General features: G+C 42.5%; 1 pseudogene; it reads left to right on the top strand.

The window, feature by feature from the left end:
- The first annotated feature begins 985 nt into the window (after nt 1-985).
- LOC129507665 (probable small intestine urate exporter) lies at nt 986-16,451 on the top strand (annotated as a pseudogene).
- The last annotated feature ends 720 nt before the right edge of the window (nt 16,452-17,171 follow it).

The following is a 17,171-nucleotide window of genomic DNA, read 5'->3' as shown; positions in this document are numbered from 1 at the left end:
AAAATGAACTATTGGGACTTCATCAAGATAAGAAGCTTTTGCACAGCAAAGGATACAGTCAACAAAACTCAAAGACAACCTACAGAACGGGAGAAGATATTTGCAAATAACATATCAGATAAAGGGCTAGTTTCCAAAATCTATAAAGAACTTATTAAACTCAACAGCAAAGAAACAAACAATCCAATCATGAAATGGGCAAAAGACATGAAGAGAAATCTCACAGAGGAAGACATAGACATGGCCAACACGCACATGAGAAAATGCTCTGCATCACTTGCCATCAGGGAAATACAAATCAAAACCACAATGAGATAGCACCTCACACCAGTGAGAATGGGGAAAATTAACAAGGCAGGAAACCACAAATGTTGGAGAGGATGCGGAGAAAAGGGAACCCTCTTACACTGTTTGTGGGAATGTGAACTGGTGCAGCCACTCAGGAAAACTGTGTGGAGGTTCCTCAAAGAGTTAAAAATAGACCTGCCCTACGACCCAGCAATTGCACAGTTAGGGATTTACCCCAAAGATTCAGATGCAGTGAAATGCGGGAACACCTGCACCCCGATGTTTCTAGCAGCCATGTCCACAATAGCCAAACTGTGGAAGGAGCCTCGGTGTCCATCAAAAGATGAATGGATAAAGAAGATGTGGTTTATGTATACAATGGAATATTACTCAGCCATTAGAAATGACAAATACCCACCATTTGCTTCAACGTGGATGGAACTGGAGGCTATTATGCTGAGTGAAGTAAGTCAATCGGAGAAAGACAAACAGTGTATGTTCTCATTCATTTGGGGAATATGAATAATAGTGAAAGGGAATATAAGGGAAGGGAGAAGAAATGTGTGGGAAATATCAGAAAGGGAGACAGAACATAAAGACTCCTAACTCTGGGAAATGAACTAGGGGTTGTGGGAGGGGAGGAGGGCGGGGGGTGGGGGTGAATGGGTGACGGGCACTGAGGGGGACACTTGACGGGATGAGCACTGGGTGTTATTCTGTATGTTGGTAAATTTAACACCAATAAAAATTAATTTATTTAAAAAAAAGAAAAAAAATTAATTTTAGGTGATCTGTGTTAAGGAAATTGGCTTGGGCCCAGTTCTTAGTTCAGTTTTTCACCTGAGAGAGAGTTCTCAGACAATGAAAATAGTGTGAACTGCCACCCCCAGGAGAGGCTCTTTCTTTGCAAACCAGAGCTCAGGATGATGTAAACTATCACTGTTTCCCTGTTGCAATGGACAGAGGAAACTCAGTTTTGAACCACTTTGAAGGTTCTGGCTCATAATAAGATCTCCATTATAATTGCCTTCTTAGCAGAGGTCTAAGACTTCATCCCTCATTCCCAGAGACCTAGATCTTAAGACCATGCATCACTGAAACTGATGTCTGCTTCCCACCCCAGTCTCAAAGTCACTGAAGTTTGTTCATACTGCAAAATTTTCATTACATCCATGGGGATAACTCTTACTATCTTTGGAGCTATATATTTAAAAAGATGTTTGCCATATTTTATGTGGTATATCTAGATGGTTTATAATACAGTTTTTCAGGTAATTTAAGAAATTGAAATCTTCCAGATGAGATTTCAAAGGAGATTGTCAAGTTTTAACATCCAGTTGATACATGTATCTGTTGAGAGACATAGGAACACGGAACTGGAAAGGATACTACAGTCCATGAAGGCAATCCAGACCAGAACCTTCATTTCAGAGAAGCAGAGACTGAGACTCAGGGTAACTGTGAGTTACTTCCCAGGGCCTCACAACTGGCTAGTGATAGAGTCTGCACAACAAATGAGGTCTCCTGAACCCTAATTTAGCACTTTTCGCTTCAAATATTTCCTCCTAATTCTTAGAATTGGGGCAGTATCATGTGTGATAAAGGACACTTGTCACCCTGTATTTGCTTTGGCATTCTTTTATTTCAGTAGGTGAATAGCAGTCTCTGGGAGAAGAGAACCAAAATGCCTATTAGAGCAGACGCCAAGGCAGTGGGAGATACTTCCAGTGATGGTAATCTAAACGTGGCTCAAGCGCGAATCTCTAGGAAAGGTAAAATCATGTACTGGTTATGGATAAAACCCCTACTTTCCTTTCGGTGATATATAACATGATGCTGCCACCTATTGCCAAGAATTCTATATAGCTATAAAGCATTTTTTAATGGAGAATTATTTCACTTCTTGCAGGAAACCTTGAAGGTATAGAGGACAAGTAGATATCAAGACATTATTTATAGATGAATGAAAAAATTCAGAGCAGATGCTAAGTAGAAAATATGGAAACCAGTCTTGGTTTTTCTGATTCTAAGTCTAGGAGCATCCAATTAGATCTCTCTGCTCATAAAGATCCAGACCTGCCTCAAAGAGAACAGGCTTTTCCTTTCCTTTCCATCATAAAAGTCATTTTCCCTCCTCCATGTTGCCTATATTACAATTTAGTGTTTTTCTATAATATATCATAAGAAAACCCGTTGAACACCTTATTTTCCTCTAAACTCTTAATGGTTCATAATTATGTGATTCATTAATTCTCTTACGGATACAGACTTTTCATAAGATAACACCTTTGAAAAGCAGAGCACTGACCAAGGTGGTCAACACCTTGGTCAACCGCCTATTAAGAAGAGATCATTTTGGGATGCCTTGGTGGCTCAGTGGTTGAAGTTCTGCATTTGGCTTTGGTCATGATCCCAGGGTCCTGGGATTGAGTCCCACATCGAGCTCTCCACAGGGAGCCTACTTCTCCCTCAGCCTGTCTCTGCCTCTTTCTGTGTCTCTCATGAATGAATAAATAAAATCTTTTAAAAAAAGATCATTTCAAGAATGTAAGCACAGTCAAATATTATTCACAAGAATTATAATGAGCTTACATAAACACACTCAATAATCACCACAGCATCTTGAGATGGCTCCCATTTTACAGGTGGAATACTGAGGCTTCAGAGACTCAGTAATTTGCCCAAGAACACACAGCTGTATGTAGAGCAGATCCAGGTGTCTGACTCTATGATTCAAATTCATTTCATAAAGCTCATGCATTCACATCAAATAATAAGAAACAGGAACAGGATAGCTTCATACAATAAAAATGCAAGTCCCACCAAGAAACATAAGTCCCAGCAGCACACTTAATGGTGTGATGCAAGAAACCTGCTCAGTGAATTCAGATATGGCAGGAGTGCCTGCTCCCATGGCTCTTATTTAACTGGTTATAGACTGCTAGTGAATAAATTCCCCAAGAGGATGAAATGTTACAAATGACAAGAATGATCATCTATTGTTTTCCATTATTAGTACTTAACACCTGTGTGTGGGTTTGGTTTTTTGGTCTAAACTCAAAGAAAGGAAATATGAAAATAATAGAGAAAGGACTCAGTTATAGAAACAATACAAAGTCTCTTAAGAAACTTGTGTGGACTCTAACTGAAGGGAACTAACTGTAAAATTCCAGCTTGGGCCAGAGAAAAAGACATGAATCCATAGGCAGCCCCGTATTCTTGGTTGAGAGAAGTCAACACTGTACACGTGGCAATTGCTCGCAATGTCATTTGCCGTATCTATATGATATTGATCAAAACTCCAACGTAAATTCATGTGTATGGGGGAGGGGATAGTCTCAAGTGAATGTTGCCAGAGTTAAACCAAAGGTGAGGGTCTGTCATAACACAACAGGAGACAGCACTGGCCATTTTATCTGCATGTGCTTCCTTGCAGGAGCCAGGAAACGGGACAACCACATGCCTTGAGGACAGGATCACATATTTTACCTGTAGAATTTCTCTAGAGGGACAGTCAATGGATCCTTCTACCTGCTACCAAACTAATGTACCTGGACTGAGTCCAGGGCTAACCCCAGGCCCCTCATGGATCACGCAAATTTCGTGCGAGCCCAGATTACAGTATTGAGATGAAGTTGAAATGCTTCTGAAGTCTGATCTAGCCTACCTTTCAAGTCTTGTCTCCTCCCAGCCTGTTAATCTGCTGAGTTCCTGGGTAATAGATTGGGGCCCTTTGGAGTCATTTCTAACAACTCCTCTCTCTTATTATCCATTCCCATCAACCACCAACTCCAGCCAGTTCTCTGTCCAATTTTCCTTTTTTCCACTCCCACTGTCATGAGCTCATTCCAGAGCCCTGCCTGGAAAACTTTCCTAGTACTTGCTCTGGCCAGTTCCACACCTTCTTTAAGTCTTCACTTAAGTAATGATTCTGAGGAAGTTACTGACCCCCTCACCTCCTAGGGGGACAGGTGTCCACTAGATATTTGCAAAGCAACATCTGCTGTCTCTCTATTTCTGCTCCACAGATTGCAGTCTTCTCCCTCTTCCAGACTTAGGAAAGGTGGGAGAATAGCACCCCAGTTATGAGACTTCCTGTGCCCCTTTATCTCAGGCTTTTGTTTAGTCTGACATGGGCTGGCCCTCATTGTGCATCTCTGCAATTTTTCGATTCTCTCACAACAAATGAATCTGAGCATTGCCATGCCAGCTACGGTGAACAACACAACCCTGCTTGGCCCACTCAATGCCTCCATGGAAAGGCCTTCCACAGACTCCCAGGACAGCTGGAATGAAACTCTATAGGAATTCAAGGCAGTGGTAAGTTTATTTATTTATTTCATTTTTTTAAAAGATTTTATTTATTTATTCATGAGAGAAACAGAGAGAGAGAGAGGCAGAGACACAGGCAGAGGCAGAAGCAGGCTCCATGCAGGGAGCCCGACGTGGGACTCGATCCCAGGTCTCCAGGATTAGGTCCTGGGCTGAAGGCGGCACTAAACCGCTGAGCTACCCGGGCTGCCCGGCAGTGGTAAGTTTAATGAGACTCCAGACCCCTTCTCTGACTCAGATGGTTTGATCTAAAGGGTTATTAAGTGTCAACTATGTTCAATGAACTATCCTACATGAGATCATAATATGTAGCTAAGATTACATCTCTATTTAGTGTCTATGAGTGTAACCAGGACTAAGTTAGCATGCAAGACACCATTTTAATCTTTAGTGGACATACATTCTTGCCCTACAAGTATGAAAATCACAAAATAAGTTTCACAGTGTTTACTTTTATTGTCTTCCTTCACATATTTTTTTGAAGTTACCAAGGCCAGTTACCTTGCCTATAATGCTTTCTTCTTTATAGCCCTTCTTTCTTTATGGGATTGTACCTCTTCATTCGTCAGTTAATTGTAGAATCAGGGAAACTGCATAAAAGGAAAGAGTGTGTTGGGCATATGCTGGGGGTTTTTAATGAAATTGATAGCCTGGAGGAACTGGACAGGAGTAGAAGGAAAGAGAATTTGCCTCTCTAGGTTACATAATAAAAACTGTTAACTCTTTGGCCAAAGATAAACAGTGAGATTCTCTGTCATCCAGGCTCCTACATATGACTGGAGTCCTGAAGTCCAAGGGATCATTCTCAGCTCCATCAACTATGTCTCAATCTTGGCTCCAATTCCTACTGGGTATATAGCCGGAATTTTTGAAGCTAAGTATTTGGTGGGTGTTGGCCTGCTTCTTTCCTCCATCTTGACCTTCTTCATTCCACTGGCAGCTGATGCAGGAGTGGACTTGCTCATGGTCCTTCAGATAGTTCAAGGAATAGCCCAGGTACTAAAATGCTTTCTGAGTATGAGTTCCAAATGACCTCAGATAACTAAGAATGGAACTCTTTTTTTTTTCTTTTTTTCCAGGTTATGGTATTGACAAGCCAGTATTAAATTTGGGTCAAATGGGCTCCCCCACTAGAAGAGAATCAACTCATCAGGTACATTGCTATATCAGGTAATTGAAACTAAATTGTTAGCTTATATGTACTGTCCAAAAGTACTCTGCAATGGCCTATCAACAAAAGCAAGAACTTATACTCCAACTACCCTGTCTCTTTGCTCTAAAGCACTACCCTGACTCACCCAAAACATCCTTTCTTCTGTTTACGGGATGTGCTGGGATCCTTCAATACTTGGATTGGTGGTGGTTTCCTCTGCCAGACCAAAGGGTGACCTTCTATCTTCTATATCTCTGGTGAGTTTGGGCTTCTCAAATCTCAGGATTTTGTTTTATGACAGAAAATGCTGGGCATGATTTTTGTGATGCAAGTCATCTATGGTTAACCAAATCCTATAGATATGAATATTTATATAAAGTTGTTAATGTTCAGAGCTAATCATGTCGTAGATCTTGCAAAATGGCATTTAAATCTCAGCAGCCTGAACGTGTAGCTAGAATAACCTAATAGCTTTAAAGGCATCATAACATGCTGTCCTGCTTCTAAATTGGACACACAATGAGCCCCATAGGGATTTCTTTCTTTCTTAAGATGTTGAGAACACTCATTCAGAGAGGGTGACAAAACATGAGAGACTCCTAACTCTGGAAAATGAACAAGGGGTAATGGAAGGGGAGGTGGGTGGGGGGAATGGGGTGACTGGGTGACAGGCACTGAGGGGGGCACTTGATAGGATGAGCACTGGGTGTTATACTATATGTTGGCAAATCTAACTCCAATAAAAAATACTAAAAAAATAAAACAAAATCAAATATCCAAGGATGGATATATTTTTTTAAAAAGATGTTGAAAACAGTATCTTGGTGGGATGATATTTTTAGTTAGGCTTATTTACTTCATTTTTTAAAATTCTCCTATTATTATTTCAACCAGAAAATTGTGAGACTGTGACCTAATCATAAAATGCTGATCGACGCAGAGGGAATCAACTAGTAGAACCTGCAAGACAGGGCAGATGGTGTGAGGCTCAAGAGAGCCAGAATGCACTGAGAAATGCTGTGGAAGGTCCCAAAGACACATGGAGTGTTCCAGAAGCAATATTATACTACTTCACAATTTTGCCTTTATCCAGCCCTTGTTGGAATCTGCCCAGTTGCTTGCAGCTAATGTTTATATTTGAAGTTTTGGTTTTTTTTAAGATTTTTGTTTGTTTGTTTGTTTATCCATGAGAGACACACAGAGAGAGGCAGAGACATATGCAGAGGGGGAAGCAGGCTCCCTCAGGGAAGCCTGATGCAGGACCAAATCCCAAGACCCTGGGATCATGACCTAAGCCCAAGGCAGACTCTCAACCACTTAGCTACCCAGGTGCCCCAGGTATTTGAGTTTTAAAACATTCTCTGAAATCCCATTTGCAAACCTGATTTCAGTAGGATCAGGGAGCACCACTGGTGCTTCCATTAGAGGATAATATTCTTGTATCAAGGGTTCCTGTAATATCAGGTCAATATACTTACTAGGAAAAAAAATGTGTGAAGACTGATTGCTTTAGCATGGCAACCTGCGAAGGCTTTGTCAAGGAACCTTCGAAGGGCAGGTTACAAAAGTTATTCAAGCAATGAGAGAGGCTTACTCTGCTCATGGTTTTCAGAAATATAAGCAGTATCTACAAAGAAGGAACTCAGTAAAGTATTTATTGACATACTTTACCCTTGATGTACAACAGTGGTAATTTTCATATTTATTCCTCCCTACTTGATTTTAATTTCCTTGAGGGCAAAATTGTATCTTTGTATTCTTAATGCTCTTAAAATCTATCAAGTTGCCTGGTACATGGTAGTTCTATACTCTATGGTAGCTCTTCACTCTGTTTTTGTGAAGGAATGTGTAAAGGACAAGCTAGCAAGTATAAAGAGCTTTTAAGATTTTCTTAAGATTCTAAGAAAAGACAATTTTAAGATGAATTTTATTTCTGCTCAATACTGATAACATTGGGTTGTCCAATATAAGTGGCGGGGAAGCACCCCCTGCCAATGATAGGGCCACAGTATGGAAACAGGTAGGAGTGGAATATTAGGGTCAGTCATTCTATCAACCACAGGAATCACCTCAGTGCAGTCAACTAAAACAACTCCTATCAAGGGCTAACTGGATCCTCTTCCTAGGTGGAATTGGCTGTGCCTGTTTTGTTCTCTGGTTTCCTCTTGTTTATAATGACCCCATAGATCATCTATCTATCAGTACCGGTGAGAAGGAATATATCATGTATTCACTGGCTCAACAGGTACATTTGATGAACTTATCTGCCATTTCTCTTGTCTGCCCAGGTGTCTCAGGGGTGAAGAGGGCATTAGAGCAAAGCTCTTGTCTTCTGATGGAGGGATATTGATATCTGCTTTCTTCCAGGACTGTTCACCAGGCTGATCTCTTCCCATTAAGGCTATGATCAAATCCCTACCACTTTGGGGCATTTTAGTCTTTTATTTCAGTGAATATTGGATTTTTTATTTTTTCATAGCATATATGCCAACATACATTAGCTCTGTACTTTAAGCTAACCTCAGAGATGTAAGTATAGAGAAAGTCTATCCTGTCTTTCTGTTTAGATGCTTCATTATATAATCCTCTGTCTCACTTTGGGCCACAAAATCAGGGGATTAGGACCAGGATCTTCATGCAGGAAATGCAAATTGGTTGCATGAATTCTGATTCATCTCACTGTGACCCACAGCTTATTGGGGAAGACTGGTGTGGTTCTAGGTAAGTGTGACATTCACAGAATGTCATATTTTTTAAGAGACCTATGCAAACTTCTATGTTCAATCCAATCAACATTTGTAAACAAGATATTCTGCTGGCAGCATAAACAATACAGCATTAACAAAACAAGTTCTGCCTTCGAGAGAAGAGAAGCACAAACAACAAGCTGAAAACAAGAGATGATTAGTAGACATAAAGTCCCAAATAGGACTCCTACCAAAATCGTGCAGATAATGTTCTTCTACATTTTTTTAAAATTCAGGTATGACACATACAGAGAAAAGTGCATGTATGTGTACAGCTCTCTGATTTTTCACAAAATGAACATATGCTCTGACTGGCAGAAAGGACAATGCCCACAAGATGGAGGTCTTAAAAATGGCAAGGAGCTTATCAGATTTTGTGGCTTATTAGTAGCAGCTTCCAAGGTTATTGAATTGCTGTTTACATTCTTGTGTTTTGTATTCAAAAAGCAGTGTTATCATGTTAACTGGGCTCCTCTGGTTGAAAACATGCTAACTGGCCAACAGAGAGCTGAAGTCCCGGTGCATGCATGCAAGCAGGCTGGAGGTACAGAGATCAGAAAGCCCACGGGCTGAGTGGCTAAGGGTCTTCACAAAAGGAGATCCAGAAGCAGGCAATGAAACCAGAACCTCCGGTGAAGCCATCAGGGTACATGAAGCCCAGACGTCCCCGAGGCCAGCTGTTGGGAATGACTGGAAAGATCAGTTGAGACCAGACAGTAGGCTTTCCCAGCCTGGGAAGTCAGACTCCCATTGCTCTCAGGATGGTTTCTCCCTAAGTCACAAAACCTTGGTTTTGGTTTACGCATCCATAATATAAACAGTTGGGACAAGGTGACAGTTAAGCCTTTCTGTTTGGGGGTTATACACAATAAAGGACAGCATTCTTTTCCTCACCTTTTCTGTAATAGTACCATAATACAGAGGGTGAAGGGATCAAAACAGGGCTCAATATTTTAAAAACTATATAGAGAGGTAGGAGTGAAAACATCTTATTCCCATTCCTGTCCTCAGTCTGCTCTGTTCTCTCAGCCCCTCCCAGCCACAGAGAACTCTTTTTTATTCATTCCTTATATATTCTTCCACTGTTTCTTTATGAGGATGCAAGCATACATGAATGTATCTTGTTATTTTCTCACTTTTTTTTACACAAAACATTATTGTTATTTTCTCACTTGTTTTTTTTTTTTTTTACACAAAACATTATGTGCTGTATATGCTGCTATTCTTTGTATACTACACCATGGTAATCTTTCCAGTCAGCACATGGGAACCTTACTGAGAGACATTTGTTTCCCATCTTTGAGTGATGCTGCAGTGAAAACCGTGCTCATTTGCCATACATCTGTGCAACTGTTTCTATATATCTGAGATAAGGGTTAAATGCAAATAAACTTCTAGATCTATTATCAAATTGCTCTCCACAGGGCACTGATAATATCTACAAGTACCCAGTTTCTCATAGCATCCCTGCAGATCAGGTCAAAAATCTGTGGGATTTTTGCCAGTTGGAGCCATGAAAAAGTAGGCTTTTTTACTATGAGGTTGGATACCTTTTATATGTTCAGGAACCACTTATTTTCCTTTTTCTGTAAATTGTCCATATCTTTTGCCTATTTTTCTACTGAATTTGATCTTTTAAAAATCTATTTCCAGATGATCTTCACATATAAAAAGAACGTTAGTTTTTTTTTTTGGCAAATTGAACTATATATTGAAAAACTATAGTTTTTCTCAGACACTAAAATTGTGTTGGCTCATTCCAGTAATATGAAATTTGTATTAAAGGAGATAGGTATATAAAGAAAAGCTATACACATAGATAAGCCACCCAAGGATCAATCTATGTCGTGATGTGGGCAGTGAGGTATGCACCTTACTAATCTCTGGTCCTCAGAGTAGAATCCTGTCAGCCCTGCTGATAAGTATTGCCTTCATCAGCACTATCCTTGGAGGTCTACTGGCAGATTTTCTTCTCTCCAGAAAAATTCTCAGACTCATGACCATCAGGAAGTTCTCCACTGCCATAGTTAAGCACTGAGGTGTATCCTGGGATGGATGTGGGAAGCTCAGGGAGGTTTTTATTCACTCTGTGTTTGCCCTCCTGCTGTAGGGGTTGTTGTCCCATCTGTGGTTCTCATGTCCCTGCATTGGGTCAGATCCAACCTCAGCACCAGTATGGTCTCCTTGGCCCTATCTTCTGCTACCACCACTTTCTACTATGCAGGAGCCCTCATTAACTTCTTGGATATTGCTCCTCGGTAGGAACCCCCTTTGCTTCATCCTCACAGAAGCTCAGCTCAAGTCCAACAGCCCTAAACTTGCTCTGATGCACCAGTTACATGTGAAGGATACGTGCCAGGGGTTACAGGACATATCAGCACCAGTCCTATATCCAAATAATTCCTGGAAGGAGCCCAAAACTAATCTACTACTGTGAACTGAGTTTTTTTAGGTGAAAACGAGGATATAGTGGCTATGCTCATAGCTTAACCAGGGACAGGAGACAGCTCACACCAATATCTCTATTGGAGGATGCAGCAGTCACATGGGGCTAGGTCACTGAAAGATCCATAATACCCCATGGTGCCAGCACACAGAAGGCTTTAATAAAGGGAAAGCTTTACTAACAGGATAGCAAGAGAAACGCTGACCTCTGGCAGAGGTGGTATCAAAGATGCCTGGGACTTCCAAACACAGCTCACAGGATCCTTTCAGTCAGTAGAACACATTCTATCTTCAGATAACCAACCACAGTGACCCATGGAAGATGTCTTGGCCTCAGGGGAGCCAACATCTCATCCAGTGAGGAGTCTTGTTTTTGCCCAAAGAAAAGGTTGCAAGAGCAGGTTCCATAGCAGAAACTAAGAGAACATAACCTAGATGCAAACCATCAATTTGTATATTTTGTATAAACGATGTTGACTAGTACAGGTTACCCTTGGGAGTCTCAGACCATCCCACAGGACTATACTAATCACTAGTCAGCACGTTTCACTCAGGCTTAACCAAGGGTCAAGTCCAGGCATTCCTAGAGACAAGCAGAGAGTTGCCACAAGTAAGCCGAGAAGAACAGTTTGCTTCCACTGTAATAATCTTTTGTCTCAGGTACACCGGCTTTCTCAGGGGCATGTCACAAGACTTTGGTCACCTATCGGGAGCCATTTCTTCTGCTGTTGCTGGATTTTTAATTAGTCAGGTGAGGTCAAATGCTCTGATAAAAATATTTGTAAGAGAAACCTATAGGGGTCAATCAGGAGAAGTTATTCTGAAGATATTTTTTTTTCCCTCATCAATGTGGCTCAACTTGAAATTCGAGAGTCCTGAGCATCCTCAAGATATCACCCTCAGCTCAGCTCCTGCAGGACAATTACCACGTTTAAGGTGTGGAACGACGATGAGCACTCAGTTTTGTGAGTTTAGGCTTGAAGAGTTTTTATTTTTTATTTTTAAAAATTGTTTAAAGTTTTATTTATTTATTCATGAGAGACACAGAGAGAGGCAGAGGGAGAAGCAGGCTCCATACAGGGAGCCCGACGTGGGACTCGATCCTGGGACTCCAGGATCACAGCCTGGATTGAAGGTCTCCCTGAAATGAGTCACCCGGGCTGCCCCATTGAAGAGTTTTTAGAAAAGAAGTTTTTCCTGCTAATCATCAACATTTCTAGCAATATTCATGTCATTTCTTGCGAAGTAAGAGAGGCCAAACATTCTGGTTTGCCGGTGATTGAGGGGTTTCCCTTCCAGCTGCTGACTAGCACACTGTCAGAAAATGGCTTTTAATATCGATATTCTTTTTTTTATTATAAATTAATTTTTATTGGTGTTCAATTTACCAACATACAGAATAACACCCAGGGCTCATCCCGTCAAGTGTCCTCTCAGTGCCCGTCACCCATTCACCCCCACCCCCCGCCCTCCTCCCCCTCCACCACCCCTAGTTCATTTCTCAGAGTTAGAAGTCTCTATGTTCTGTCTCCCTTTCTGATATTTCTCACACATTTCTTCTCCCTTCCCTTATATTCCCTTTCACTATTATTCATATTCCCCAAATGAATGAGAACATACACTGTTTGTCCTTCTCCGATTGACTTACTTCACTCAGCATTTCCCTAATGGCAAGTGATGCAGAGCATTTTCTCATGTGCATGTTGGCCATGTCTATGTCTTCCTCTGTGAGATTTCTCTTCATGTCTTTTGCCCATTTCATGATTGGATTGTTTGTTTCTTTGCTGTTGAGTTTAATAAGTTCTTTATAGATTTTGGAAACTAGCCCTTTATCTGATATGTTATTTGCAAATATCTTCTCCCATTCTGTAGGTTGTCTTTTAGTTTTGTTGACTGTATCCTTTGCTGTGCAAAAGCTTCTTATCTTGATGAAGTCCCAATAGTTCATTTTTGCTTTTGTTTCTTTAGCTTTCGTGGATGTATCTTGCAAGAAGTTACTGTGGCCGAGCTCAAAAAGGGTGTTGCCTGTGTTCTCCTCTAGGATTTTGATGGAATCTTGTCTCACATTTAGATCTTTCATCCATTTTGAGTTTATCTTTGTGTATGGTGCAAGAGAGTGGTCTAGTTTCATTCTTCTGCATGTGGATGTCCAATTTTCCCAGCACCATTTATTGAAGAGACTGTCTTTCTTCCAGTGGATCGTCTTTCCTCCTTTATTGAATATAAGTTGACCATAAAGTTCAGGGTCCACTTCTGGGTTCTCTATTCTGTTCCATTGATCTATGTGTCTGTCTTTGTGCCAGTACCACACTGTCTTGATGACCACAGCTTTGTAGTACAACCTGAAATCTGGCATTGTGATGCCCCCAGATATGGTTTTCTTTTTTTAAAATTCCCCTGGCTATTCGGGGTCTTTTCTGATTCCACACAAATCTTAAAATAATTTGTTCTAAGTCTCTGAAGAAAGTCCATGGTATTTTGATAGGGATTGCATTAAACGTGTAAATTGCACTGGGTAACATTGACATTTTCACAATATTAATTCTGCCAATCCATGAGCATGGAATATTTTTCCATCTCTTTGTGTCTTCCTCAATTTCTTTCAGAAGTGTTCTATAGTTTTTAGGGTATATTTTGAGAACTATTTGAATGGTAAATGGGTCTCCAACCTTTTATTTTCAGGTTGTAGGTGTGCTTTTGTCTAAAATGAGTCTCTTGTAGACAGCAAATAGATGGGTCCTGCTTTTTTATCCAGTCTGAAACCCTGCACCTTTTGATGGGGTCATTAAGCCCGTTCACGTTCAGAGTTACTATTAAAAGATATGAGTTTAGTGTCATCATGATATCTATTTAGTCCTTGTTTTTGTGGATTGTTCCACTGAACTTCTTCTTAAAGGGGAATTTTAAGAGTCCCCCTTAAAATTTCTTGCAGAGCTGGTTTGGAGGTCACATATTCTTTCAGTTCCTGCCTGTCTTGGAAGCTCTTTATCTCTCCTTCCATTTTGAATGAGAGCCTTGCTGGATAAAGTATTCTTGGTTGCACGTTCTTCTCATTTAGGACCCTGAATATATCCTGCCAGCCCTTTCTGGCCTGCCAAGTCTCTGTGGAGAGGTCTGCTGTTACCCTAATATTCCTCCCCATGAAAGTCAGGGACTTCTTGTCTCTTGCTGCTTTAAGGATCTTCTCTTTATCTTTGGAATTTGCAAGCTTCACTATTAGATGTCCAGGTGTTGAACGGTTTTTATTGATTTTGGGGGGGGGATCTCTCTATTTCCTGGATCTGAATGCCTGTTTCCCTTCCCAGATTGGGAAACTTTTCAGCTAGGATTTGTTCAAATACATATTCTGGCCCTCTGTCCCTTTCGGCGCCCTCGGGAACCCCAATTAAACGTAGGTTTTTCTTCCTTAGGCTGTCATTTATTTCCCTTAATCTGTCTTCATGGTCTTTTAATTGTCTGTCTCTTTTTTCCTCAGTTTCCCTCTTTGCCATCAACTTGTCTTCTGTCACTCACTCGTTCTTCCACCTCGTTAACCCTCGTCGTTAGGACTTCTAGTTTGGATTGCATCTCATTCAATTGATTTTTAATTTCTGCCTGATTGGATCTAAATTCTGCAGTCATGAAGTCTCGTGAGTCCTTAATGCTTTTTTCTAGAGCCACCAGTAGCTGTATAATAGTGCTTCTGAATTGGCTTTCTGACATTGAAGTGTAATCCAGATTTTGTAACTCTGTGGGAGAGAGGACTGTTTCTGATTCTTTCTTTTGAGGTGAGGTTTTCCTTCTAGTCATTTTGCTCAGTGCAGAGTGGCCAAAAACAAGTTGTATTGGAACACGGGGGAGTATCTTCTGAATCTGTAGACTTTAAGTCCCTTGACTTCCCCTGGAACTGGTCCGTCCAGCTGGTCTTCTGGGGGAGGGGCCTGCTGTGCTGATTTTCAGGTGTTAGCACTTGGGGGAGCTGCTCTGTCCTTGCCTGCTGCAGGGCTCAGCGGGGGTTGTTTACCCCGTGAGGTCCCAGGAGGAACAGCCGCAGTTGCTATGGCAACTCTGGAAGCCTGGATTCAGCCTCCACAGGAACTACGGGGCTCGGGGCTCTCGGTTCTCCGTCCGCAGGGCCTGGATGCTCCGGGGCGGGGCCGCTGATCTGCTCAGCTCGGGGCAGGAGCGTCCTCGCTGTCCTGGGCCCTCCCGGCCTCTGCCTGTCCCGGGGGAGGCCGGATCCTGGGCTGTGTCCCGGCGCCCTGTGCTCCGGGGCCTGCGCTGTTGGATTCGCGCTCCCGCCCCGCAGCCCCCTCCGCGGAGCCGCCGCCCGAGCCCCTCCGAGCTGCTCCGGCCCCGCAGTGCGCGCTGCATCCCTTAGGGAGCTCGGTCCGCTCTCCCGGGGCGCAGGTGTCTGTTAGTGTCCCCGGGAGCCCGAGGGCATCCCCGCCCTCCTGGGTCCTGCTCTAACTCCCTGCGGGCCCCTTTCCGCCCGGGAAGGTTGGTGCAGCTCCTGCTCCTCCGGGACGGGGCTCTCCTGTCCTGGGGACACTCGTCCCGGCCTCAGCCCGGCTCTCGCGGGGCCCCTCCCCCTCGGAGGCCTTTTGTTTCTTTATTTCTTTTTCCCCATCTTCCTACCTTGATAGAAGCGCGAACTCTTCTCACTGTAGCATTCCAGCTGGTCTCTCTTTAAGTCTCAGGCCAAATTCGTAGATTTTCAGGATGATTTGAAGGTTATCTAGGTAATTTTTTGGGGACAGGTGGTTTGGGGACCCTACTCTTCCGCCGTCTTGCCCCTCCCTCTAATATCGATATTCTCAAACTGAATTTGTTTCCCTTGTCATTCCTTCCTTCATCCATTCATTAATTCAACATTAGATAGTGCCAGGCACTGTTGAAGTGCGTAAAACAAACAGAAGTCCCTGCCCTGGTGAAGTTTATATTTTAGGAAAGAAACTGATGGAAAACTAATGAAATCAGTGAAATATGCAGTAAATGGAATGGTGGCATAGTGCTAAGAAAAGAATAAAGCAGGAGAGAAGAGGGTACATAAGAGGGAGTGGGAGTTCAATTTTAAATAGGGTGGTCCCGGAAGGTCTCAATGGAAACATAATATTTGAGTATGGACTGGAAGCCAACACGGGAGTGAGACAAATGGTTATCAGGCGGAGGACTATTCCAGCAGAAGGAAAGGCCAGGGCACAGGAAATGACCCGCATATTCCAGGGACAACCAGGAAGCGCACAGAGGCTGAGCAGAACAGGGCTGGGGGCAGGACAAACACCAGGACCTTTCCGAACAGAAGGGCGAGAGCCAGGAGATCACTAACAATTTGTAATTTCCAGCTTCCAGGATTCAGAGTTAGGCTGGAGTAATGTCTTCTTGACTTCAGCTTCTATTTATGTGTTGGGCTTGGTATTCTACATCATCTTTGGCAGAGCAGAGGTCCAGGACTGGGCTACAGGGCAGACACCCAGTTCTGAGCAAACCTGATGCCTTCCATCCTCATGCTCAGCCATGCACCGTTTGCCCCCATGGACATTCCCTCTTAGTACCTGCTTCACTGGATAGCCATTTAATTTGAAGACGCTTTGTTTCTAATATCTTCTCAGAGAGCTTGGCTGCGTAATCCTGAAGGTTCTGCCTGCAGATTTTGCAATGGTGGGTGGCAGCTGGGGAAGCCTAGTTACTCAACTGAGGGCTCCTGAAAGCACAAGTGTGTCTGAATTTTTATGTGTTCCCCACTGTGCCCACTATTATTGTGACTTCATAAGAAACACATATTTGGTCTCTGCCCCCACTTTCTGGCACAGAGCTCCAGAATTTAAGATAAGTGAAATTTCAGATTTCTTGAGTGAGAGATGATAGGAGCACCTTTTGTCATAATATTTGGACTTGGTCCCTGGTTCCCGACACAAGCGCTTCTAAGACCCTTGGAATTTCTGGAGTGATGAGAGTGCCTTCCGTAGTATTCTATTGGGATGACAGGTGGCTGGGGACCCACCCACAACTTTAGGAGGGGTGCTGGTCAGCAGAAACACCAAGGCATGATTAGAAAGTTAGAACTTCTAGCTCCACCGTCCCACCTACAGGGAGGAATGAGGGGCTAGAGATTGAGTTATTCGTCAATTGCCACTTAACTAAATCATGCCTATGCAATAAAGCCTCTATAAAACTTTAAATGATATGGTTCCAAGAGCTTCTGACTTGATGAGCATCAGGAGGTG

The sequence above is a fragment of the Nyctereutes procyonoides genome, unplaced genomic scaffold (genome assembly GCF_905146905.1).
Source record: "Nyctereutes procyonoides isolate TBG_1078 unplaced genomic scaffold, NYPRO_anot_genome, whole genome shotgun sequence".
Classification (NCBI taxonomy): domain Eukaryota; kingdom Metazoa; phylum Chordata; class Mammalia; order Carnivora; family Canidae; genus Nyctereutes; species Nyctereutes procyonoides.
The sequence above is the reverse complement of the archived record's forward strand: the minus strand, read 5'-3'. Positions and strand labels throughout refer to the sequence as shown.